This window comes from Podarcis bocagei, assembly GCF_964188305.1.
Source record: "Podarcis bocagei genome assembly, chromosome: 9".
Lineage (NCBI taxonomy): Eukaryota > Metazoa > Chordata > Lepidosauria > Squamata > Lacertidae > Podarcis > Podarcis bocagei.
The window spans coordinates 68146680-68172040 of NC_138134.1; the positions used below are offsets into that span (position 1 = coordinate 68146680).

The 25361-nt window shown below is 44.9% G+C and overlaps 1 protein-coding gene across 1 annotated transcript in view; it reads right to left on the minus strand.

Moving 5' to 3' along the window:
• The window catches only part of CFAP299 (cilia and flagella associated protein 299), a 341489-nt gene that overhangs the window by 162508 nt on the left and 153620 nt on the right, over positions 1 to 25361 (minus strand). The gene's annotated exons all lie outside the window — the stretch shown is intronic.

The window sequence follows — 25361 nt, forward strand, 5'->3', positions numbered from 1 at the left end:
AATGTGGTTGGTGCTGTTTTTTAAAGGATTAAACATTCTTGTTAGAATGCACTGACCCTAAAACGAATGCTCCCTGTGTCCTGGTAAATGTTTCATAAGGTGCTCATTTGAATTTATTTTCTCTCCATCTCCACTCTTAATGTATCTTGCTTATGAGGAGGAGGAGGATTACCTAAGCAGTAATTCCAAAACTGACACCGATTTTCAGCCTTTTTACACCATCTTCCAAAATGGTGTAATGATTTTCATTTGTTTAGTTTCTAGCCCAAGAGAGAAAAATGTGTTAAGGGGAAAAACACAAGGGAAATTTTAGCCTTGTATGGTGAGCTGCAAAGCAGTCATCAGTCAGAGATCTCATAATGTAATTTCATCAGGAAGGGGAAAACAGACTGTGCAATCTGTTGAAAACTCACCATGACAGTTTCTTTATTTTGAAATAAACGTCTCCAAATTCTTACATTAACAAAAATGGTGGGGGTTTTCCTGTTGAACCTCATAAAATTGATCAGAAATAGAAATTCTAATGATACTTTGAGCACTAATGATGTATTTGAGTTTGGTCAAATTTCTGTAGATGGTACCGTCTTGTACTTTGCTGGTGCTTATTTTTCTTCTGGCATTCAATGAAAAAAATGGAAAAAGGATAATGTTGCAGCTAGACAGGAAACAAGAACAAGGTCACATAGAGCTGGTTAGCAAAAGAAAGATGGCAGATAAGAATATTTGCCCATTTTGATTTCCAGACTTAATATACAGCTTTCATTCCTCTCCAGTGATATTTTCTTTTAGTTCTGATGTTATTGTCTGCATTAGTTTTGAAAGTGGAGAAATCCTTGATATTTGCAGGTGTCCACACACTTTTAAATTATATTCCTGCGGCATGGGGACAAACGACAGGACAACGAAAGTGGAGTTTGCAATAATGAATTGAAAAAAATGTTGAAAAATACATTTGTTAAGCAACCAGAAGCCTTTTTACTGGAAGAATGGAGAGTGAAGCTGTTAGACTATGCTCAGTTGGATAAATTGACTGGGAAGATTAGATACTCAAGAGACCAAAAGTTCATCGAGGACTGGGGAAAATTTGTGGAATATCTGAAAAGTATAAGTGAGGGACAGATAACGCTAGAGGGATTTAAAGAAGCACTGTGAAATTTGAGAAGTATTGTTAAAAGGGAATAGAAAGGGAAAGGTTTAAATAATGACAATACAAACTTAAGGAATGCGTAATTTAAATAACGACTATGGATGATTCTCGGAAAAGCTGAAGGAAGTCCAGAAAAGAAATATTGTGGTTCGAGGACCCGATCCCCACATAGTGGAATGAAAACACGAGGACACGTGATATAAGGTTAATGGGCAAGAAAAGGCCACAACTTTATTGATTACAGCAAGTGAAAAGGTATTGGCTTAGGCATTGGATTACATCAGCTGACTCCACCCCCTCAGAGAGGGGTGAGTCTAAAACAGGGGGGTTTATTCACCAGTAGGTGGAGCCTGTTGATGCTAATCCAACTATAAGCTCTCCCCTGATGTCACCGAGGGTCGTGCCATGGCCTCCCACCAAGCAGGCATCGGACAGAATACACGACCGCCAAATTCCTTTAACGGAATACCCAAAAATTGAAGGCATAGGCGATGGCCACACCTAGCCCTTCGACACACCACAACACATTATTCCATTGCCTAACCTACCCACCATACCACGAAAGTCGTGACGATTGCTACGAGGTAGGTGAAAAAACCAAAAAGCCTAATGCCAAATGAAAAAATTCCTACCAGGCCCCCCGGACAACCAGGGCGACCAACCTAAGGTCCATAGCAAGGCCAAAAGAAAACTGAGACCTTGAGCTCTAAGGGAGTGGAGGGTGGGTGACTCACGACAGGACGACGAAAAGTGAGGCCGGAAGGCTGGTGCCGCAGCAATTTGGGCTGCTAAACACGCCCCCTCGCAGGCACCTGGTTGGGTGCCTGCCCGTGGGCATAGGCCAGCCAGGTGAGTGGGAGGCAGGGGGCTAACGTCCCCTGCTTGAGGCGGAGTCCGGCTCCCGACCACAACCACTCCCCTCTCTTGCAGGAGGAGAGTCTTTCTGTGAAAAACTGGATGTGAAATTACTGTGTGTTTGTGTTTTTGTTGTAAATTAATAATTTTTTTTTATAAAAAGAAGCCTTTTTACTTGGTATAATAGGGTTGGAATTGCCAAAAAAAATGTGTTAGATTATTTTTGTATGCCACTACAGCGGCAAGACTGCTATTAGCAAAAAACTGGAAATCCCAAGAAATCCCAACGGTAGAAGAATGGCAGATGAAGATATTGGAGTTTATGGAGCTGGCTGAACTGACTGGGAGAATCCGTGATCAGAAGGAAGAGGAGCACCAAAAAGACTGGAAGAAATTTAAAGACTATTTAGCTAAATATTGTAATATAGGATAATTAGAAGATACTTGAAAGTATCTGATAGGCCTAGGATTAGAATAAGAATGTGGTATAGTAATATGGATTTAAGCTAAAAAGAAAAGAGAGGAAGATAGCAAATTGAAGGAGTTAATTGTATTAGAAAGATGGTTTTGGAAAACTGTTTCAAAGGTGTTACAATGAAATTCAGTTGGGAGGGAATCGAGGAAGTCAGATGACAATGAAAGCTAATTTGGATTCTAGAAATAATAAGTGTTTTTATTCTTTTTTTCTTTCTTTTAGTAGTGTAAGGCGCTTTGTTTTGTGTTTTCACATGTCATTTTTGTTATAAATGTGGAAAATTAATAAAAAAGAATTTTTGAACGAAAGTGGAGTTTGCAATCCCTTACGGTCACCAAGAGGCTTATACTTCAAACTTGCAATGGCAAATGCTCAACATCTATTATACAACCTTATCGCCTTGCTACATTTGAATGTATAGCTTATAAACATAAATTTGGTTGGGATATCTATCAGAACGTTTGGATGGCTTATGTTGACTGATATGTTATTAACGTGAGCTGATGTTTTTCCCTTTTTTGTTTTTGTTAAGCTTGCTATAAAAATGTAAAAAATAAAAATACTGACAGAGTTTTCCCTCTCTGCTGCTGATTCAGCACCATTTCCTCCTGTTAGAATTACTGCCTCTTTTTTCTTCCCTGCTTAATCGCATGGATGATTCCAGGCAATCATACTGAACTGGATGACATCATGCAATGCCCAGTTTTATATAAACAGATGCTTATTAGCAGTGTGCACCAGAGCTGTGCTTGTATTTAAACTGCTAGAATGTATATATATATTTTATTATAGGTAGGGTTCTTAAAGTAATTCCACAAGGTGCTGTGACAGGTGGATATATTATTGCCAGAGCATGCTGAGCAGCCGTAAAAGAACTCTTTGGCCCCAGTTATAATGCATGTGTGTGCATGGTCCCCATTAGAGACCCTGAAGAACACCAATCAGCTGTTTGGTGCTGAAGGGATAGCCATGATTATTTAATCCACCTCCACTTCCTGCCCTGAAAAGCCAGAAGACACGGAGTCTCTAACTGGGGTCATGCACGGCTGGAGGACTAGGTAGGGGAATTGCACAGACACCAGCCATTTGCACGCATCCAGCTAAGGTCATGCAAGCTGCCTTCTGTTATTCTTATTATTGCTACTTATGTCACACCAACAGGGTGCAAGGCACTTTAAAGAGTACAAGAGGCCAGGAGCCTATCCCAAGGAGCTTAGCTTACAGTCTAAAATTTGACACATAGAGGAAGGGGAGGCAGCGTAACAGAGAAGTTCTTTTTTGTTCATAGCAGTTGCACATACTTGGGCTCTGCAATGCAAGGGGCCCCTCGAGATGCTGCTGGACTCCAACTCCCATCAGCCCCAGCCAGTCCAGGGATGATGGAGTCCAACAACATCTGGAAGGGTACAGGCTCCCCATCCCATCCCTGTAGTAAGACATGGGAACTAGCTGGAAGTGCCGGAGGCTTCAAGGAAAAGGTGGGGGTTAAGGGACACGGGTGGCGCTGTGGGTTGAACCTAGGGCTTGCCAATCAGAAGGTCAGCGGTTCGAATCCCCGTGACAGGGTGAGCTCCCATTGCTCGGTCCCTACTCCTGCCAACCTAGCAGTTCGAAAGGACGTCAAAGTGCAAGTAGATAAATAGGTACTGCTCCAGCGGGAAGGTAAAAGGCGTTTCCGTGCGCTGCTCTGGTTCTCCAGAAGCGGCTTAGTCATGCTGGCCACATGACCCAGAAGCTGTACGCCGGCTCCCTTGGCCAATAAAGCAAGATGAGCACCGCAACCCCAGAGTTGGTCACAACTGGACCTAATGGTCAGGGGTTCTGTTACCTTGACCTTAAGCTTAGGGTTAGGGTTAGAACTGGGGGAAAGTTCCAAGCACATAGGGTAGAAAGAAAGAAAGGGCAATGTATTTTCAGGGCACAAAAGACCTTTAGACGGTGGAGGCTACAGAGCTGGAAGAGCAGTGTCTGTGTGTCACAGAGCGCACAGCCCATAAACCACACTGTTCAAGCTGGAGTACAGTGGTACCTTGGCTTAAGAACTTAATTCATTCCAGAGGTCTGTTCTTAACCTGAAACTGTTCTTAACCTGAGGTACCACTTTAGCTTATGGGGCCTTCCGCTGCTGCCACGCCACTGCTGCACAATTTCTCTTCTCATCCTGAAGCAAAGTTCTTAACCCAAGGTACTATTTCTGGGTTAGCGGAGTCTGTAACCTGGAGTGTCTGTAACCTGAAGTGTCTGTAACCCGAGGTACCACTGTAAACACCATCACAGCCTTGGCTGATTGTTAGGCGTAATGAGTGCAGCAGCTCATCCCGGTAGGTCTTACCCCATAAAATCAGTTGCTGAGACGGAAAATCCCCACCTCCCCTGTCAGGGAACTGCCATCGGCTCAGGGGCAAGAGGGGGAAAGCCGGATGGATTACAAAGAGCCCCCAAAGATCGTGGGAAGCAGCACCTCCTCAGCGGAGGAGAGTAACCATGCCTCCAGTGGAGAGGAGCTGCAGGGCTCAGAGGAGGTGAGACGGTGCCAGGACACCTTGCCTGAGCAAAATGGGGAGGAGAGAGGTCTTCCGTTACCCACGCCCTCCCTGTGCAGTAGGCTTCCACGCCGAGAGGGGAAGCGCAGACTGGGTGTCAAGAAACTACTCTGCTGGGGAAGGTTTAAGGACCGCCCACTCTCAGATTCTGCCAGTGAATGAGCGAGCCACGGAATAGTGGCACTCTGAATGGTGAAGGTTTTTTTGGCACCAATAACAAGGCTTTACAACAGACTAGGGAGGCATTGCCTGATTGCTCTCGAGCAACCCCCTGATACCCTTACAGTCCCCTCCTCTCCAGGGTTTTTCCCAAGCAATCAGAGACTGCGCCTGTGTGCAGTCTGTTGCTGCTCCGCCCATTTCAGCCCTCTTATGTTGTGGGAGATGGGGGGGGAGGGGAGCTGGTCGCAGCAGGATGGGGAGACACCCTCGACTCTTCACCAGCCTGACTCATCTCTTCCTCTTGGCCTTCAATTCTGGACTTCTTTCTGCCACAGACTCTCCCTGCTCACTAAACCCTGTTACCTCCTCTTCCCAGTCTTCTCCCTCCTCTCCCTCTGACCACCCATCATCGTCCTACCACCACCATCACCACTCCCTGGGCTCTGAGCCTTCTTCCCCTAGGGATTGTCCAGCTGGTTCCTCCCATCATTCTTCAAACAATCCATGACACTGTGTTACAAATAGTGTATTGGACATATCCCCACTGTAGCTCCACAGTCCCTGGACAAACAAAGGATGTTCAGAGGCTGCTGGGCTTGTGTGTGAATTCCACAAGCATATAAAAAGCTGTTTACATTAGCCACCCACAAGCACAACTGCATCTCGTCTGCTATGGGGATATGGAGGTATTCTAAATTCCCAGCTTGTTTGAAAAGCGACAAACAGAATCATGGATCACTTTCCACGATAGGGATGCTGTATCACTGAGACAAAGGTTACGATGCGTTCACAGTACTTTTTTACTCTCTCAAGAGTTGCGCATTTTAGTCCCAGCCCACTGGCCGACTAATCGTTCTTGCCTTCTGAAACTCTGCGTTTAAGACTCAGCCTATGAATTCGAGCATAAAGAATTTCTAAAATGGATTTCTGGCCTCTCCCTGTGGTGCACAAACTGCTGAAGGCTATATAAACCATTTTCTTGATCAGGGAAATAACGTGAAATTCCTATCACTCTGCAATATGATTTAGTCATGTCTTCTGGGGGGTGAAATGAATCTTAAACTCAAGCCTTTGCACACAGCAGAAAAGGAGTTGTCAACACCAACTATGTAACTGCTATAAATCAGGCCACTAAAATAATAAAACTGTCTTTTATAACAATGAGAATTCTAAAAACAATTTGGGGGACTTTTCTTTGGTTTGCATTTTGCTTAGCGCTGCTGTACTGGAGCCATACTCCACAATCGGAGCAGCTAGGTATGTTCTTCTGACAGGTAAAGTCTGCCTGGGAAGCTCATGATCTCAGCAACGGGAGCATTCAGAAAAGCTATGGAATGGCAAAGCTCCAGGCTAAACATTGAGAGACCTGAACAATAGCTGCAGAAGGATATTTGGGCCTAGAACTTTAGTGGCTGTAAACTGAGATGGCTCTTGGACTGCTGAACTTACTTCTAAAATAGTTTTGGTAGTTTTGTCTTGGAACCTCTGTTTCTACCAGGCAGATGCTCAAAACGTCCTAAATTGGGCACGCAGTTATCACGTGGGAAGTGACTTGAGAACGACCAAGCATGCATCCAAGAGGATTCATACAGATTACTGAAAGCGGTCACAATAATTGCACATGATAAATGGGCATGCAATGATCCATTGGTATGCTAAGTTCACCAGAAAAACCTGGCCTTGGAATCTCTATGCATAACCCCATCATCTGTTATTGCTTATGCAAAGAGAACATATATTAGTGTCACATGGTTTGAGGGTGGGAGAGAGCAGGCAATACATTACAACTTAGAAAGATAGTTTTAAAACACACACACACAGACACACATATATCCATTTTGTAAACTTAACATATTTATATATAATTCCCACGGGGTTCAATGGTGCTTCCTGATGCAAACAAGCTTATCCAGAGACCTGTCCAACACAGCATGTTGCTGCTTTTTATTTTATTTGTATGTATTTGAACACTGTCCTTGGACCAGATAGCTCCCAAGGCTTCATAATGAAATACGAAACAGGGGTAAAATGAAGACAATAAAATCAGATTGGTGCAGATATGGCATTAACACTCCATTAAATCTAGAGGGGGTCTCCTTTCACTGCCTGATGGTTCAATGTTAATAATAATAATAACAATAATAAATTTTATTTATATCCCGCCCTCCCCGGCCAAAGCCGGGCTCAGAGTGGCTAACAACAAGTAAAAATAGCACAGGGTACATAAAATCACACACTCAATTAATTAAAATACATTCTAAAATCAATTCAGAATCAAATTAATGGCAACCACTGGGCTAGAGTTCTAGGTGGATTACAGAAGGAGAGAGGGGGTCAGACTGTGCCTTGGCCAAAGGTCTGGTGGAACAGCTCCGTCTTGCAGGCCCAACGGAAAGATGTCATGTCCCGCAGGGCCCTAGTTTCTCATGACAGAGCGTTCCACCAGATCGGGGCCACGGCCGAAAAAGCCCTGGCTCTGGTCGAGGCCAGCCTAACCTCCCTGTGGCCCAGGATCTCTAAAATGTTTTTATTTGAAGACAGTAAAATCCTCTGTGGGACATACCAGGAGAGGCGGTCCCGTAGGTACGAGGGTCCCAGGCCGTATAGGGCTTTAAAGGTTAAAACCAGCACCTTAAACCTGATCCTGTACTCCACCGGGAGCCAGTGAAGCTATGGCGCCGGGTGAATGTGATCCTGCGGCGAGGACCCCGTAAGGAGTCTCGCCGTGGCATTCTGTACCTGCTGGAGTTTCTGGGTCAGTATCAAAGGCAGCCCCACGTAGAGTGAGTTACAGTTAGGCTTCAGGAAACAGAAACAAGGGGAGGTCAGCAAGGAGAATCCTGGTCTCACATCCCCTTCCAGCAGAAAATGTTAAGGAGCTGGTACAGCTCTGAGGTACAACAGCAACAACAACGTTGTCATCACACTCTTGTCAGTTAAAATCCTGACATTTGTTAAACAGCAAATGTGTGTTAACTTTTAATTTAAGTGTGGGGTGTGTGCAGGGATTGGAACTCCTCTATCTCAGGCCCACGTTAATAGCTGGAGTCACAGAATAACCATATTGCCATAGCGGGGGCATTCCTAAACCCCAAGGGGGAAAAACCCATCACCTCCACATCACCCACATCAACCGAAAGTACAATCTGAATACCAAACGTTGCACCATGATGTCTTTAACCCCACTTGTGAAAAAACTCAAGATGTAGCTTCCCCTGTTCCCCATCGAGCACACAAAGGAGTGGTTAACCTCCACTCAAAAGATAATAAGCAGGAAATCTCTGCTGAAGCTTGTGTATTTGGCTGTTATTGGTTTCCATCCTAAAATATCAATTAAATACCATTCTCTCTTGGCCAGGAATAATTTGCTCTCCCGCCAGCACAAAGAAACTGGCAGCAACACTGTCCACCTGCTATTGTGCATGACAATGAAATTAAAATATTTGGAGAATTTGGCAGGCCTACCCTTTAGAAACTATGCTGGTAGTTTCAACAGAGAGCTACGCCGAAGCGCACCGCTTCTGCCCACGAGAGGAAAAATAGCCCTGTATATAAAACTACTGGTGGTCAGCAGCTGGCCTTTCAAGATAAGACATTCGGTCAGGTGGCACGACTGATGAAGCTGTTGCTCTTCGGTGGAAACAGTAGGAGAAGATGTGAAGAATGCCACCCCCCTCCGCAAGATGCTCACGTTGACCTCAATGGGTGAAAGGCAGAGCTCTGTTTATTCAGGTGCAATAATACAAATCATTGTGGGCTGCTCTGCAATGATAAAACAAAGACGATTCCAAAGAATGCACTCCATGTGGGATTTCCAGGGCTCCACTGTAAGCACACTGTATATGCAATATCAAGTGACAGCCAGGAGCAAAATTATTGTCGTTTGGGGCCCTGGAGCCTCCAGCCGGAGCAGCTTTTGGAAACGGGGAAGTTTAATGGTGCTACAGAGTCTAATTGGAAGAGGGGGAATAGCATGGGGGGACGAGGGGGGTGGAGGGGAAGAGGGTTAGGGTTGCCTCCCCAAACAACCTATTTTAGCTCTCCTTGTCTTTTCATGTGAAAATAAATGATAGGGAATGCTATTAAAATGACAATCCGTGTCCCCTTCTCCTCACTTTACGAGCTGATTGCTCTATTTCTTCATGCGCAAGTTATAAACTATGGCCTGCCTTGGCCACATAGGATCTTAATGGCCGCATGTGCCTAATTAAATGGAAACGTTTTAGCTTCACTTAACCTTTGGGCAGCGTTTCCAACGGGGAAACTTAATAGCTAGTGAAAGAGAAAGACGTGGCAGGCAAGGCTGACTAGGACAGGGAGCTATAATCCCTTCCTCTCGCAACGTGGTAATCCCAAATGCTGCAGACCCAAACCAGATGCAGGGGGCAGCCGGCCTATGACTTTCAACCATGGCTAGACCCCAAGCATGTCCCAAAATAAGATGGTTAAATTTGCCAAGAGGCTGTGGGCATTGGGGTGCTCAACCCTCCACTAGGAAAAAGCACACCAAGAACTCAGGCCAATGTAAGTTTCAACAGTGGGAGTGGTCCCTACTTGCGAGTAGGGACCACTCCCACTATTGAAGCTTACATTGGCCTGAGTTCTTGGTGTGCTTTTTTCTTGGTATATTTAATAACAAAAACTCCAACTTATTGAACCCTCCACTAGGCCTGGGAACTTCTCCAGAATCCTTCTGCCATTTTCTCCCATCCAGGTTCGCTTCAGTTGGGGAAATATAGGAGTTTCAGCACCCGCCACCCGCCCTTTTCTTTTACAAACAACAGAAGGCCTACTTCTGCCCTGCCCAGGGGCAACAACTTGAAGAAAATATTGGGGGGGGGGGTAACAAGGACAGTGATGTGGGAGAGAGGTTGTGGGACGGGGAACTCGGCCCTCCAGCTGTTTGGGGACTGCAATTCCCATCATCCCTGAACACTGTTCCTGTTCGCTAGGAATGATGGGAGTTGTAGTCCCAAAACATCTAGAGGGCCAAGTTTGCGGAAGCCTGTTCTAGACAATATCCCTCTCCCCTCCCCTCCTCCCTTGGTGGTTGAAATTTCAAGTCTGGGAAGGATTTAACTGAGAGGAGTCCTAGTTTAAATTTTTTTTAATAAGCAACCAGGAGTCTCTTCCTCTCTCAGCCTAGCATAGCTCTGTGAAGCCGCCCTGTGGATTCATTCTCTTTGCCCAACTCCAGCTCTCTTGCAACCCTTTTGCAAGGGCTTGCTGGGAAACAAAGTCCAAACGTGGAAGTGGAAGACAGGCATCAATGCCCATCAACTTATTTTTTTTTGGGGGGGGGGGAGGTGTGCCTCAAATATTTTATGTGGGGTGTGTGTGAAGGGACTTGGGTTCCTAGGAGTTGTTGCCTATAGCCGTGCCAGATACATTGATGGTACAGTGGTACCTCGGGTTAAGTACTTAATTCGTTACAGAGCTCCGTTCTTAACCTGAAACTGTTCTTAACCTGAAGCACCACTTTAGCTAATGGGGCGTCCCGCTGCTGCCACGCCACCGGAGCACGATTTCTGTTCTCATCCTGAAGCAAAGTTCTTAACCCGAGGTACTATTTCTGGGTTAGCGGAGTCTGTAACCTGAAGCATCTGTAACCTGAAGCGTATGTAACCTGAGGTACCACTGTATTCGACTTCTCAGAGCTGGCCTTGAACTTTTCCCTCTGAGCTCCTATTCAAAACTGTAGCTTCCTAGGCCCTAAGCAGCATCTGCCTTGCTCTACCCTTTCTCTCTGTGTGTAGCTACTGCCTTTCCTTGCTCCCCTGCAGACCTATGTGATTCCTGCATTGCAGGAGGTTGACCCTTCCGACTCTACAGTTGACAATTCTTGTGCAGCAAAGCTCCTCACAAGTCCAGTGCCTCACCTTGTTCCTGGCTCCTTGCATTGCCCTGCTAGATCCTCAGCCCCACCAGCTCCCTCTTCTATCTACTTTCTCCCCAGCCTCCTTTTCCGTAGCCGACTTGGGCTCAGCTTCTCAGCCACAGTTGCGTTTTAATTCCTTGCACTGAGCACCTTGGCCTGGCTCGCTTTCCTGGAAAGACACCCACCCCACCCTATGTCCTGGCAGTAGTGTCTGCCCCCTTGTCTGATTCCCTAGAGGCCCCGATCCTGCAAGAGAGACACCAGGCCCTTCCACAGCTTTTTATAAATGTGTGAGCAGATTCAGGTGTTACTTTTGGAACATGCAGGCGTCATTCTTCTGCCTGCAGAATTGTCAATTGGTTACATATGGGTCTGATCCACCCACAACATTCTGTGGACTTGATAAATATCCACAATTTCACTTGAATCAAGGTTTCAGCACCTCATTTATAAAGACTAAGCAAATGTGTTTCGCTCTGGACTTTGAGGGAGCCCGACATTTTTATTCTTATTTTATCTTATTTTTTTGCTGTTATGCTGGTTGCTTTAGCCTTACTTTACATCGTTGCTTTCACTCTACCTGTTTTGTTTACCTAGCAACAGCTGTCTGCCGTGTTTTTTGGGTGTGCGTGCATGCAGGGGTGAGCCTTCCCTTCACAACTGTGTCACAAAATTTGGTGGCAGAAAAAATTGGAAGCATGGGGCATTCAGCAAGCCACAGACTTCACGAGGGCTGCAAGTGGGCCACCAGTTGGCCATATTGGGCTTAGTTAGAATACAGCATCTAGAAAACATCACAGGCCACCCTGCCATGTGCTGTCATTTTCATATTCTCCTACCTGTGTAGAAACCTACCATATTTTTTGCTGTATAAGACGCACCTTTTCCCTCCTAAAAAGTAAGGGGAAATGTGTGTGTGTCTTATGGAGCGAATGCAGGCTGCTCAGCTATCCCAGAAACCAGAACAGCAAGAGGGATCGTTGCTTTCGCTGCGCAGTGATCCCTCTTGCTGTTCTGGCATCTGGTATTCAGAATATTTTTTTTCTTGTTTACCTCCTCTAAAAGCTAGGTGCGTCTTATAGAGTGAAAACTACGGTAGTTTATGCTCATCTTTCAGATGCAAAATGTAACTGTAATTGGGGTGGTCCAATGCTGCAGTGTGACACAGCTCCCCTGTCTGCAACCCTCCAGTCTACCATGCATCCTCGAAATCAGCTTCAGAGGGTTGGAGAGCAGGTTTTAGGGACATGCTTAGGGAGGAGAGGAAATGGAAACCCCGTTGCCACAGCAAAACTAAACAGGTGGTATATTGGATACACCCCACTGAATGCAATTACAAGGTTGGCATGTCCAGTGCAGATTGCCACGGTGCTATTGGCACACTACTGCAAAAGAGTGTTGTTGTTGTTTAAAAAAGAAGTTGATTGTGTGGCTGGTGATGTTTTGCACTGCTTTTTGGCTATGCCATAGCCACATTTTTGCCTTGGGGGGAAAAAATCATTCAACTGCAATTGCTCTAACTAAAAAAGAAGAAGTGTGTTTATTATTGTGTGAGTTGTTGTCAAAATGACAAAATAAATGCCCCAGCTAATAGTAATATGAATTCGGATGGCCGTCTGTCATGGATGCTTTAGCTAAAATCCCTGCATAGCAGGGGGTTGGATTAGATGAATCTTGGGATCCCTTCCAACTCTATGATTCTATGAAATGTGTAGCGGTGTAACTTTGTACCAGCATAAAGAATGCATATCTGCCTATATTATTTATAACACACCTTCAAAACCAAAAGAGTGCTGCATAACTTGATTTTTCCCCCCACATAAGGATGGAAGAGAGCTAATATCAAAACTAAAGTTTAGTGATTTGGCTTCAAATTGCACCCGTGTTCATACATGTGCTTTTACTAGGATGAACTTGTGGTTCCTATAGAGCAGAATTTGCCTTAACAGCTTCTGCTGAAAGCCAAACAGAACGCACCCACGTTTTGATATGAGACGTGACTAATGCTCTCTGGGCAACATCTGCTTTTCTTTCTTTGTACTGCTCTGTATTTGCCCTGGACATTTTTGCAACTCCAGGTGTATTTTCTTTTCTCCGCGTTTGTGTTTCTCTCACCGGACTCTGTGTGTGCAGCCACACTGAAAATCGCACTGGAATTGCACTCTTATGTATTGGAAACTGCTGCTTAAGTCCCACTCAGTCAATGCTCTTTGGATCTGAGAGGACGAACATATATCAGCTGCCTTATAATTAATCCAACCACCCTCCCATCTTGTGCAGTGCTATCTGACTGGCAATGGCTCTCTGAGGTCTTTCTCAGTTCCATTACCTGAGATCTTTTTAACTGGACTAGTCAGAGACTTTCTGTGTGCAATGCATGCTTATGAGTGAGCTAGAGCCCCTTCACACAAACAGGACCTGAAAACTGAGTGGAAGAAAGTGCTTAGCCTTTATGCCCAGTGCTCTCACCTGGGAGCTTTCCTTTCTCTTCTCTGAAGGGATACACTTTTGAGCCCATAGGCCAGAACATTTGGCTATTGAGCTGATTTATTCATTGCAGCACCCTGTCTGCTCTCTCGCCACCCAGCTGCATTCTTCACACATTATTGGGGGCAGTACTTGTTTTACCTGAACAAACACAACGCATGAAGAAGAACCTGCTTCAAATCAGCAAGACTAAATGAAAACAGGGAGCCCACAACACATGCCTTATTTTCTAAAAGCAGAACCGTCCTGTTCAAAGGCTACCTTGGTATTTGCTATGGTAAAATGAAGACCTCTTTCATAAAGTTGTTCAGCAGGGGTCCACCTGACCTGGAAAACAGGTATTGGAACTTAAAAAAAAAAAAGTCTTAAGTAAATGTGTGAGGAAACGTGTTGACTCGGAATACGCTGCACAGCTGGTCGTTGTCAAAGTCTGGATATCATCACCTTAGTCCATTGTTAGTCCATGTGGAAGTCTATTGCATCTCCATCTGGCTATATGAGCAGAGGTAAATCACAGGGAAAATCAAACACCTTCCCATTGATGGTTTGAGTGAATGTGAGCAATGTCAAACTGACCACGTATTACATCTTCATTAGGTTTGTTGACCCATGAATAAGCTACCAATTACAGTAAATTAAAAGCACTTGTATCTCAGCAGTTCACCTCATCATTCAGCTTTTCCATTCCCATAAGATCACGCTGAATGCGTCTGATAGCAACAGAATTTTCAAATCCCACCCTTTGGTTCAGATACCAAGGAAAATCCCCGTAAAACAACTTTGCTGTTATGGTTTTCTTTCCAGCAGGGTGATTCCTACAAGACAGCATAAAATATTGTTCCACTAAAGTGATGAATAATGTAATTCTCTCCCTCCAACCCGGAATTCTATGGAACAACATAGGCTACAATCAGCAAGACCATTGACAACTTGTTTCCCCTAACAAATGGAACAGGGTCACGGAACAGGGTCAAGTTGAGTTCCCAACCCAAACGATGTCCCTGAGTAGACAGTATATACATGCTCCAATGATCATTCAGCGATACACAGTACATGGACTTTCTGGTTCATTTTAACATGGGTACATGTCCATGCATACATTCCTTTCCTTATGCAGAACTCCACCTTCCCTGTTGAAGTGAAGAGCAAAATCTTTGTGGGAGAACAAAAAGCAGAGACATCACCTTGCCAACAAAGGCCCGTATAAGTTAAAGCTATGGTTTTCCCAGTAGTGGTGCATGGAAGTGAGAGTTGGACCATCAAGAAGGCTGATCGCCCAAGAATTGATGCTTTTGAATTATGGTGCTGGAGGAAACTCTTGAGAGTCCCATGGACTGCAAGAAGATCAAACCTCTCCATTCTTAAGGAAATCAGCCCTGAGTGCTCACTGGAAGGACAGATCCTGAAGCTGAGGCTCCAACACTTTGGCCACCTCATGAGAAGAGAAGACTCCCTGGAAAAGACCCTGATGTTGGGAAAGATTGAGGGCACAAGGAGAAGGGGACGACAGAGGATGAGATGGTTGGACAGTGTTCTTGAAGCTACTAACATGAGTTTCACCAAACTGCGGGAGGCAGTGGAAGACAGGAGTGCCTGGTGTGCTCTGGTCCATGGGGTCATGAAGAGTTGGACACGACTAAATGACTAAACAACAACAACTACCTCTATGTACTCTAACAATGTCCCTAAAACAGCCAACAACAGCAATCTACCCTTACTATACCTTGCACAAAGACGGTCCCAAGTTCAGTATATGATATATTCAGCTATAAGGATCTCAAATATCAGGGCTTGGAAAGATCATCTCCGCCTTACACCTTGGAGAGCCACCAGCAGTCAGATTTATAACTCCTGGACTAGCTGGATCAAAGTACCGGTAAGTCATCTTCCTATATTCGCTTTTGACACCAGGTGTCATAGAGTAAGTGAAGGAAAGCTGAAGAAAACATTGCATTTATATCCAGTTTCAGCTTATCAGTTTTGCTTCTTCTTTTCATTTTGGGGGTGGGGTCTGCAAATATTCACAGCTATTAAGACAAAGAGGTACTTTTCTCAAGTGATTGGTGTATGAACTGCAGTCTGGAAGCTGCCCCCACCCACTGATTATCCCCACCCCTCTCCTCCCTTTGGTGGGGTGAAGAAGGAAAGGCAGATGAGCAGCCAGAGTAGCACCATTCATCAGTATGGGAGGACAGTGCAAGGAGGGGAGAATGGGCATGAAATACACATCCATCGTCAACCCACAGTATGGTTGGGAACTAAAAGACAAGTAGTAATGGCAGCCAAAAGAAAAAGAACAAAAATGTTAATTTAATAACTGACAAATTCATATTTTCACAAATAAAAAAGTTAACTGAGTAAGAAAGGGCCTCAACTGTCCTCAAACACCACAGCTTTTGTGCTCTGCGGCGATGCTCCTTGGTTTTCCACTTTCCCCATGTGGTTTAAATTAGCACCTGCATACCTCCAGTTATTAAATAAGAAACAGCTCTCTTGCTCTCTCTGCTTGACCTGCTGAGCTCTTGTATACAAGAACTTATCCAGAGGCATTAGGCCTTCCCTTATCAGATGTGTGTGGTATGACATAATGAATGCAGCGATGTAGGGCAACTGGCAGGCGTTCAGTTCCTCCGCACTGGGTCACATTCCCCATCGGGCTGTTTCTGTTTCTCTACGGCGCTCAGTGTGGACCAGTGGTGCCCGATTCCTTGGAAAGCTGGAATTGAACTTCCAATTCATCGACAACCGATTGGAGGCAATCAACAGAAACTCAGGAGCAAGGAAACCCATCGACGTGGCTGAGTATACATACACAAGCCTGCCTGATTTTCAGCAGGTGTTGTGGGGGATGCAAATGGCATCTGCAGTAATAGCAACACTTCAGAGAGTGTCCAAAGCACTGTTTATTATCTCAGTAATAAAAAGAAGTCGGTCTTATTATCCCCATACTGCAGATGGAAAGGGTGAGTGCTGTTGTGCTCAAGTGCTGCTTGCTGGTTTCCCACAGGCATTTTGTTGACCACTGTGAGGAGGCTGGACTAGGTGGGCCATTGGTCTGATCCATTGTAAACTGTATTAACATAAGAACAGCCTGCTGAATCAGGCCAATGGTCTGTTGACATTTCCATTCCACCTTAAGGAGCAGACGTGTGGAATTGTTGCGTGTCACATGTCTGTTTACATTCCAGCACAGTGTGCTGGGAACTTCCGTTGTGTGTATTGCTTTTGCTTTTAGCTGTTCTCTCTGAGACGACACAAGAGACAACATGTTACTTTGTCCTGATTTATGATTAATAAATCTGTAGTTGTATAGTATGCTTCCACAAGCCTCACGCCTATTCTGTGTGCACAGTTCGATCTGCTGATAGTGTGCCCTGGCTGCGTAAGCCCGGGTTGCTGATTTACGTCAGAGCAGAGGTGATGGTCTTTGCACTGGGCCACTGGAAGGAGATGGCCCAGCTGGGGCTAGCCAGCTGGCCTCCAGGCCCTCTGCATGCTAACATGCACCACCTAGTCCAGGATCCTGTATGCAGAGTGGTCAACCAGGTCCTGCATGTGGGAAACTTGCAAGCAGAACCTGAGCACCAGAACATCCTCCTCTCGCTGCCTCTGACCGTGGAGGCAGAGCAGTTAAAGCTGCATTAAAAATAGCTTTACATGAATATCGTCCAAACGATCAGGAGATCCCAAATTAGTGACCCTACGGTCACTTCCGTTGAACATCTGGATGAGTATACTGAAAGAAAAAACAGTCAAGACCTGTTATGGAATATGTTGGCAGCTGCCATAATTTTGGTGGCAAAAAAACCCCCACCTGTGTAACTTTGAGGCTCCAAACTTAAAGGAATGATGCCTTAAATCATGCCTAGTGGCAGAGATGATAAAACTGAGCAAAAAAGTATGAGGCCTGTCTTTAGCTCTTGATGTGGAAAAATCATGTCTGGGTTCTATTACTTGAGATTCCAAGTAGTAGAAGAAGAAGAATTTGGATTTGATATCCCGCTTTATCACTACCCGAAGGAGTCTCAAAGCGGCTAACAATCTCCTTTCCCTTCCTCCCCCACAACAAACACTCTGTGAGGTGAGTGGGGCTGAGAGACTTCAGAGAAGTGTGACTGGCCCAAGGTCACCCAGCAGCTGCATGTGGAGGAGCGGAGACGCGAACCCGGTTCACCAGATTACAAGGCTACCACTCTCAACCACTACACCACACTGGGATCACAGAACTGAATTCTCCTGAATGCTGATTTCGTCCCCATAGAAAATTTACAAATTTAACAAAGTGAGAAGTGTTCTAGTTTGCCTTCTACGCAAAATGGTTTTTTTTGAGTATATAGAGTTTAGGGGGGTTGATTCTAATACAGAATTGAGTATCACACACATGCCTCTATTAGACAAAGGAGATCACAGTGGGGAAAAGTGTGTGTGAGGCGGAAGGCGGGAGGAATCCTTCCAACTCCAAATGAAAGGAAACAAAGCGGTATGACCACAGTGTCTGTTTAAGGTGAAAAGAGTTGAGGTGGGAGAACATTTGCACCTGACACTGACTCACAGGGAAGGCATGCCCCTTTAAACAGCTCTTTTGCTTTGATGTGCTCAGCCTTGTCTCCCTATTCCATGTGGGTGGCAAGCAACAAAGACTGCAGCTGAATTTTTTTCTTTTTTTTGGGGGGGGAGGCCAGGAAAAGGCCTTTTCCAAATGAAAGAGAAACCCACTGCTTAAAATGTGGGAAAGGATGCAGAATTACTGTCCAGGTGAGTGCCTGGAAGCAGTGAAGCAGAGGTATGGAATCTTACTTTTTAAGAATAGGATGGTACCATGTGTGCCATTCAAAGAATGCTACTTTTAGAAGACGCCCTGCACAGGGAAGTTTTTAATGTCGGAGGCTTTACAGTGGTATCTCAGTTTAAGAACAGTCCTGTTTACGAACGATTCGGTTTACAAACTCCGCAAAACAGGAAGTAGTGTCCCAGTTTGCAAACTTTACCTCAGTCTAAGAATGGAATCCGAACAGTGGAAGGGCACCGGCGGCAGGAGGCCTCATTAGGGAAAGCGCACCTCAGTTTAAGAACCGTTTTGGTTTAAGAATGGACTTCCGGAACGGATTAAGTTCGTAAACCAAGGTACCACTGTATTGTGTTTTTGATATTTTATTGGGAGCCATCCAGAGCAGCTGGGGCAATTTATATGGGTGGCATATAAATAATAAAATGATTGCTGTTGTTATTGTTACATGCAGGGATGTGCTAAAAGCCTATGTATTTCTATGGGGTAATCATAATTACCTGTCACTGGATATTGCCATGAATTCATGAATCACCCCTCAAAAGAAGGGGAGAGGCTGGATGAATAGGGAAGTCCTATTACACTTGAGGAATAAGGTAAAGAGGAATAAGAAGAGGAAAACAAGAGCTGGTGAAGCCAAGTGAACAACTATGAGGTGGAAAGGCCAATGCAAATCCCACCTCTGCCATGAACTCCCTAGGGCAGAGATGGTGAACATCAGAGACGGGAAACATCAGACCTGGGGCTGAATGTGGCCCTCCAGGCCTTTCAGTCTGGCCCCCAGGATTCTCCCCAAGCCACACATCCTCCCAAGCTACACCTGCAAGCAGCCCTGATTTGCTGGAATGTGTTCTGTATTGGGAAGTTCTTAATGTTTGATGTTTTATTATGTTCTTATATATGTTGGAAGCTGCCCAGAGTGGCTGGGGAATAATAAAATTGTTGTTGTTGTTGTTGTTGTTGAATCTAATGCAGTAAATGGCAACGATCTTCCAGTCAATTAGTATATGTCCCCCCTTAGCACTGCTTTTGGATTCATGCAGTGATTATTAACCTGTTGGGAATAGATTTTTAATATCTGGTTTCAATTTTGATTTAATCCACATAATATCATGTGTCGTCCCTTGTTCTTAATATGCTTTCTGTTTTATCTTTTTCTGTGAAGGCTTCATTTTTTATGGTTAAGCAATGCAACTTTTATTTGGTTTTATTGTTTCCATTCTTGTCATCGTTGGTTAGTATCAGGTCTTCCAATGGCAGCACCACAAAAGAAAACCAAAGGCTTTGCAGTTTTCTTTGCTGCTAAGAACCAGTTGCCTTTGGTAGAAGCAGGAAAGGTTTCTCTATCTTAGAACCTCCTTCCGCTGCCGACAGTCAATGTTCACCAACTATAAAACACTAGTTAGGTTTATTTTCTTTCCCTGAAGTTTTTCCATCAATGCTAGTGACTGTTAAAACAAGCTTGTCAATAGCTGACTTTTCTAGAACACAGCAAATATTTTGCCAGACAGCAACTCCTCAAGCTCATTAAAATTAAGGAAACCAAGCCATATAATCAGATGAGAGCCTCTTGCAAGACCTTAGCTCTTCTACAAGAAAATAGATAGATACTTCTGTAAAATCAGCTCCCTAGAAAGGTGGGAAGAACAATGCCTTTGGGCCTAACACATTACCGTGGTACCTCGGGTTACATACGCTTCAGATTACAGACGCTTCAGGTTACAGACTCTGCTAACCCAGAAACAGTACCTCGGGTTAAGAACTTTACTTCAGGATAAGAACAGAAATTGAAACCTATTCCCTGGTTTCAAAATGGCGACGAAGGTAGCAGCCTAGTTAACCTCGTCTGCCTTTAGATAAAGTTTTAAGTAGTTTTAAGTAGTTTTTCAAACCCTTTGGGGGTTTATCTTTTAATTCTAATGATTTAGTGGCTGTACTATCTCCTCAACACTGCCTCCGCTTTTCTTAGCATTAGCGTTTTATTGTTTTATTGTTTTATCACCGGACTCGAGCTTTAGCCTTGCTGCCTTGTCGCACCCCCCGCCGTACTTTGGTGCTGTGGAGCTGAGTAATCTCCTGAAACGAGTGAGAGGGGAAGGAAAAGAGGCCTGGCCTGACTCCCCCGTCGTGAAGGGACCCCCGTTACTGGGAAAGGAATAACTCAAGGTGGGTGATTGGAAACACCGTAAAATGGGGTTGAAACAAGCCCCCTTCCGAGTCCTGCCGGAATGAGTAAGAGCGTCTTCAGCAAATTAGGCTGATAAGAGGCGCAGCTTGGAAAAACCCCCAGCTTCTATCAGCTTCTATCAGTAAAAGGAAACTGGGAGCCGACGGAAGAACTCTCAAGCTTTCCTCCCTTCCTTCCCTTTCCAGCCCCACCAAAACTGCCTTAATAACTCACGGATAGTATTCCCTCTTGGGACTGATAGTTTCTCTCCCTCGAAGCTCCGGAGCAGCACGCACAAGTGACCTGCAGGAAGGTGGCTGTTAGACTCTGGAACAGATCCTGAGACCCAAGCACCTTATTAAAACCTACACCCTACAACAGAAGAGCCATTTCTTTCTCCTCTTTTTCCTCTTTGTTCAGCAAGGCAGTTTTTTTTAATTCCGCTCTTTTACTGCATTAGCGCTTCAACATTTTTATTACTTTTTACCTTTTTACCTCCTGGCACCTTTTTACCTTCTGGTACCTATATTTATGCAGAGAAACATATTCAGACTCAGTGCTCGCTGACGAGCTAAGCAGGAGAAAGCTGCAGATACACCCCTACTCTACCACCGGCCCTGCAAATTAGGAAGAAACACTTGGGGACAACTGGCTCTCTAATTGGAAGACAACTACCCAACTACCCAACATGGTCCTCACCAGAAAGATATGTAAGGAGTTGGGTATTTTGCCAGAATCGTCACTCAACCCCCCGGGACCTGGAAAGAGACAAAGTAAAATTATAAATTATTTCCCTAAGAGGGAGGAGCGCATGAGTGAACAAACTGAACTAATTATTGATGAAGTCACTCCTCCCCCCCTTACTCATCCTGACTGGTCACACTACTCCAAAGAGTTTCAACAAAACTCTGGAAACACAAGCTTTCCAAGAAGCTTGGCGCTAGAACTAGCCCTAGCGGAGAAACCTGAGGAAAATGTTTCTGTCATCAATAATCAGCGGCCTCCGGCAGAATTAACAACATTCCATCAAGACCAGGCGCCCACTTTTAAGTATACTCAAACTGAACTGAGTGATGGCCTCTTTCAGGTCCACCTCCAAGACATAAATACAGACCTTTCCAACATAAAAAATTATTTGACAATAACAAATGGGTTATTGTTGACCCTTGTGGAAAACCTTATCCCTCAACCAAAAGAGACAATAGCAACGGATGCACCCCAAATGCATAAACCAGTAGGACCTGCGAAGATGAGACAAGCAGTAACAACCAAGAAATTACAAAAAAATAGACCAAAAGCCAGGGAAAAGAAAACTAAGAACATTAAAACAACAAGGAAAATAAAGACAAGTCGACATAACCAATGGCAGAAATTATTCAAACTACTTCCATCGGACCCAAACAAATCTGCTGTACGAGATAAAAAAGAGAAAGGCAAGAAGGGGAAAAAGAAGTCATCGCCACAGCTAATGGCTAAGGAGGTATCTCCGAACCGGAGTTTAGAACTAAATGGGAGGATGGAAGCAACGCCCCAGAGCCCTGATAATAGGTCACTCAGTGAACTTGACATTGGGGGTGAAGCGGTACCTAACAATGAAGGCAGCGAACCACCTAGCAAACTGAGAAATGGGGACAATGCAACGCTCAATCGCGATGACAACACTATACAAGATGAGCAAGCCTTTACTCAGACAAGATGCTGGAAGCTGATCTTAAATCCCCAAAAATTGGTATTTACAAACTTCCCAAAACCAAAGGGCTTTCTTACAGGGAAAGATCGAAGAATGAGCTCCTTGAACATTCTGAATGATATACTGCCAGGCGCAGTAAGGCCAAATGATATTACTTCTGTAGATTATTTGCATCATGATGGCTGTTCTGTGAGAGCAATGATCACATTTAGAGACCTGAACCTGGCCAAGTTTATTTACAGATCAAGATATATATTCTTAAAGGCCCAGATACAAATTCTCAGATTTTTTGAAAATAAGGCACCACTGAATCCCCTTCTGGAAGCTAAGCCCGCAAACCTTAGTAAGGAGAAACAACCTCCCAAAACCCAGCCTGGTCCCCAGAAACAAGTGCCTCTAAACCTAAAAAGGAAAGACGTTCACCTGCAAGATCCACAATTCCAAGCGAACGAAGATGAGGACCCCTTCTCTGTGGAAGAAAATACCTTAATCAGGCAATTTTGCCAATTTCCATCTTCAATACAAACTGAAATATTAGAAAGATTAGACTTGCTAAGAATTAAGCTGGCTGGGAGAGATATAAATAAGGAAATCAATGTGGCCGCCCACAAAAAGGACCAGACTCTCTTTAATTTGAACTCTATACAAGAACAAAACCCGGCGGCCTGTCGGCCACGTTACCTTCAGACAATGGCTGAGATTAATCTGCTCCCAATCAAGGAGGCCCAGTACACCGAAGAGTACACTACATCACCTCCAATAGGGAGATCCATCCCCAAGGTGAACTCACCAGGCTCTTGGGACAAACTGAGGTACCTAGATGAGGCAGAGTTAGGCCACAATCAAGTCCCGGAAAAACACCTACAGAAAGAGATAACATACTTCAAAGGCCCGGTGACCACTAATGTCAGTATTCAACACTTACCAGCCGAAGCTATAGAACATTTGGCCAGTTTGCCATGCCCGGAAAACAATGGGCCGGCTCATAAAAGTGTAATCCCTAAAAGTTCCTTGGGAAATAATTGACAAAGATCAGACCAGAGGCAAACACCAGCCGGCTCCCTATCTCCGCGGAAATTCGACACCATTAGAAACAAACAGGCTCAATCCTTACCTACAAACCAAGCAAAAGCAGTTCTTTCCCTGAAAGGCGCATCCAACCCACCCCAGAGCCTTAAAATTGTCTCCTGGAATGTTAACGGCTGGGCGACAAAGCAAATGGATCCTGAGGCAATAAACTTTATCTCTTCTTTTGACATTGTGTGCCTCCAAGAGACCTGGTCCCAACAAAGTATCACTCTCCCATATTATTGTTCCTTTAGCTCCTGTGCTCGCAAACTAGCTAACAGGGGTCGCCCTCAAGTTGGCCTCGCCTGTCTTATCTCAACCAGCTTATCCCTCACTATCTGCGAGGAACTTAAATCTTCCCCTTACTTTCTCACTATAAAGATCCACCTTCCAAAGACCAAAAGCCCATGGTTGATAACTACAGTATATCTGCCTCCAGCAATTAATGATTCCGACCGTAATGAAAGGTGGTCTGAACTTTCGTCTTGGCTTCATGACCTTCAAACAACTAACCCAGGACTTCCTCAAATCCTCTTAGGTGACTTTAATGCAAGAATAGGTCCCAACGACGATGCTATATTATCTTCCGCAGCACTTCTGGACAATCCCCTGCAGCACCCCTGGGGATATAGATGCTCTCTTGATCCCATAACAAATGCGTCGGGGAGGCTGTTGGCCCAATTGGCCATCGAAAACGATCTTTGCATTGCAAATGGCAACGTCACTCCCTTGTCCTCGCAGCAGTTAACGTGCATTTCTTCCCGGGGGACCAGTGTTGTCGACTACATTCTATTGACGCCGGGGCTATTCTCAATTTCTACAAAAATGGAAGTGGCTGAATATTTTGGTGGTGACCACCTTCCATTGACTTTAATGTTAAGCCTAATAGAGCCATTCTCAGTCCCCTCGAACTATAGTTCCACCGTACAAAGCTACCCTGTATATAAAACAAAGAAATGGACAAGCCTCAGCTCCTCTCTTGCCCTGGACATACAAAAATCACTTGATATGCCTACAGTTCTTTCTGACTCAATTCCGCCCGCTGACCAATACCGGAAATTAATTGATGCTTTTTCAACAACTTACATAACCATTACCTCGCCTACCCACCAACGCTTCTTCTCCGAATCACCCTGGTTTGACAAGGAATGTAAAGTCCTAAGAAGGCGAATTAGGAAAATGGTCAGAATCATCAAATTTTCCAACGACCCCCAAACCCGTGCAGAGCTTCTAGTTACTAAAAGGACATACAGAAACATGATTCATTGCAAGAAACAGCAACACATCCTTGAGGCTTGGTCCACTCTTCGTTCAGCTGTAGAGAGGCATGACTCCCGCTCCTTTTGGCGCTTAGTTAGGCCTTCGGCACCACCCAATTCAGCTATCCTGATTTCCGCTGACGAATGGATCGCTTATTATTCGGCCAGTTTCGCTTCTCCAAATAATCTTACAGATCACCTTCAATCCCCGTCGGACCTCTGTTCCCGTTCTCCTAGCTCCACCTCCTCAGTAAATTTTACCTCAACCCGCATCTTCAACATCATAATGTCCATGCGTAGGAATAAGGCCCCCGGCCCAGACATGGTCCCGTTGGACCTTTTCCTGACTGATCCTCTTTGGTGGAGTGAACAGCTGACTTCTGTATTCACCGCTATCTCCTCCGCGTTAGACATCCCCGACTCCTGGAGAGAAGCTACAATAGTCCCGATTTTCAAAGGCGGCCAGCCAAACATCCCTAGGAACTATCGCCCCATCAGCTTACTATCTATTCCGGGGAAAATATTTGCTGCTGTCTTACTGGAAGAACTTCTTTCATGGGTCCATGAGAGAAACATTCTACCGCCAGAACAGATTGGCTTCCGGAAGTCAGCATCAACCATGGACCACTGTCTAACTCTTTATCACCTTGCCAGTAAATACACTGCACCAAGGCAAGGCCACCTGTTTGCCGCTTTCATGGACCTGGAGGCCGCCTTTGATTCCATTCCTAGACAGAGATTATGGTCCAAACTTGCCCATTTGGGAATTGATCCACACCTCCTTTCCCTAATTATTTCCCTTTATTCAAACACCACAGCTCGCGTTCGAATTGGTCCCAATGGC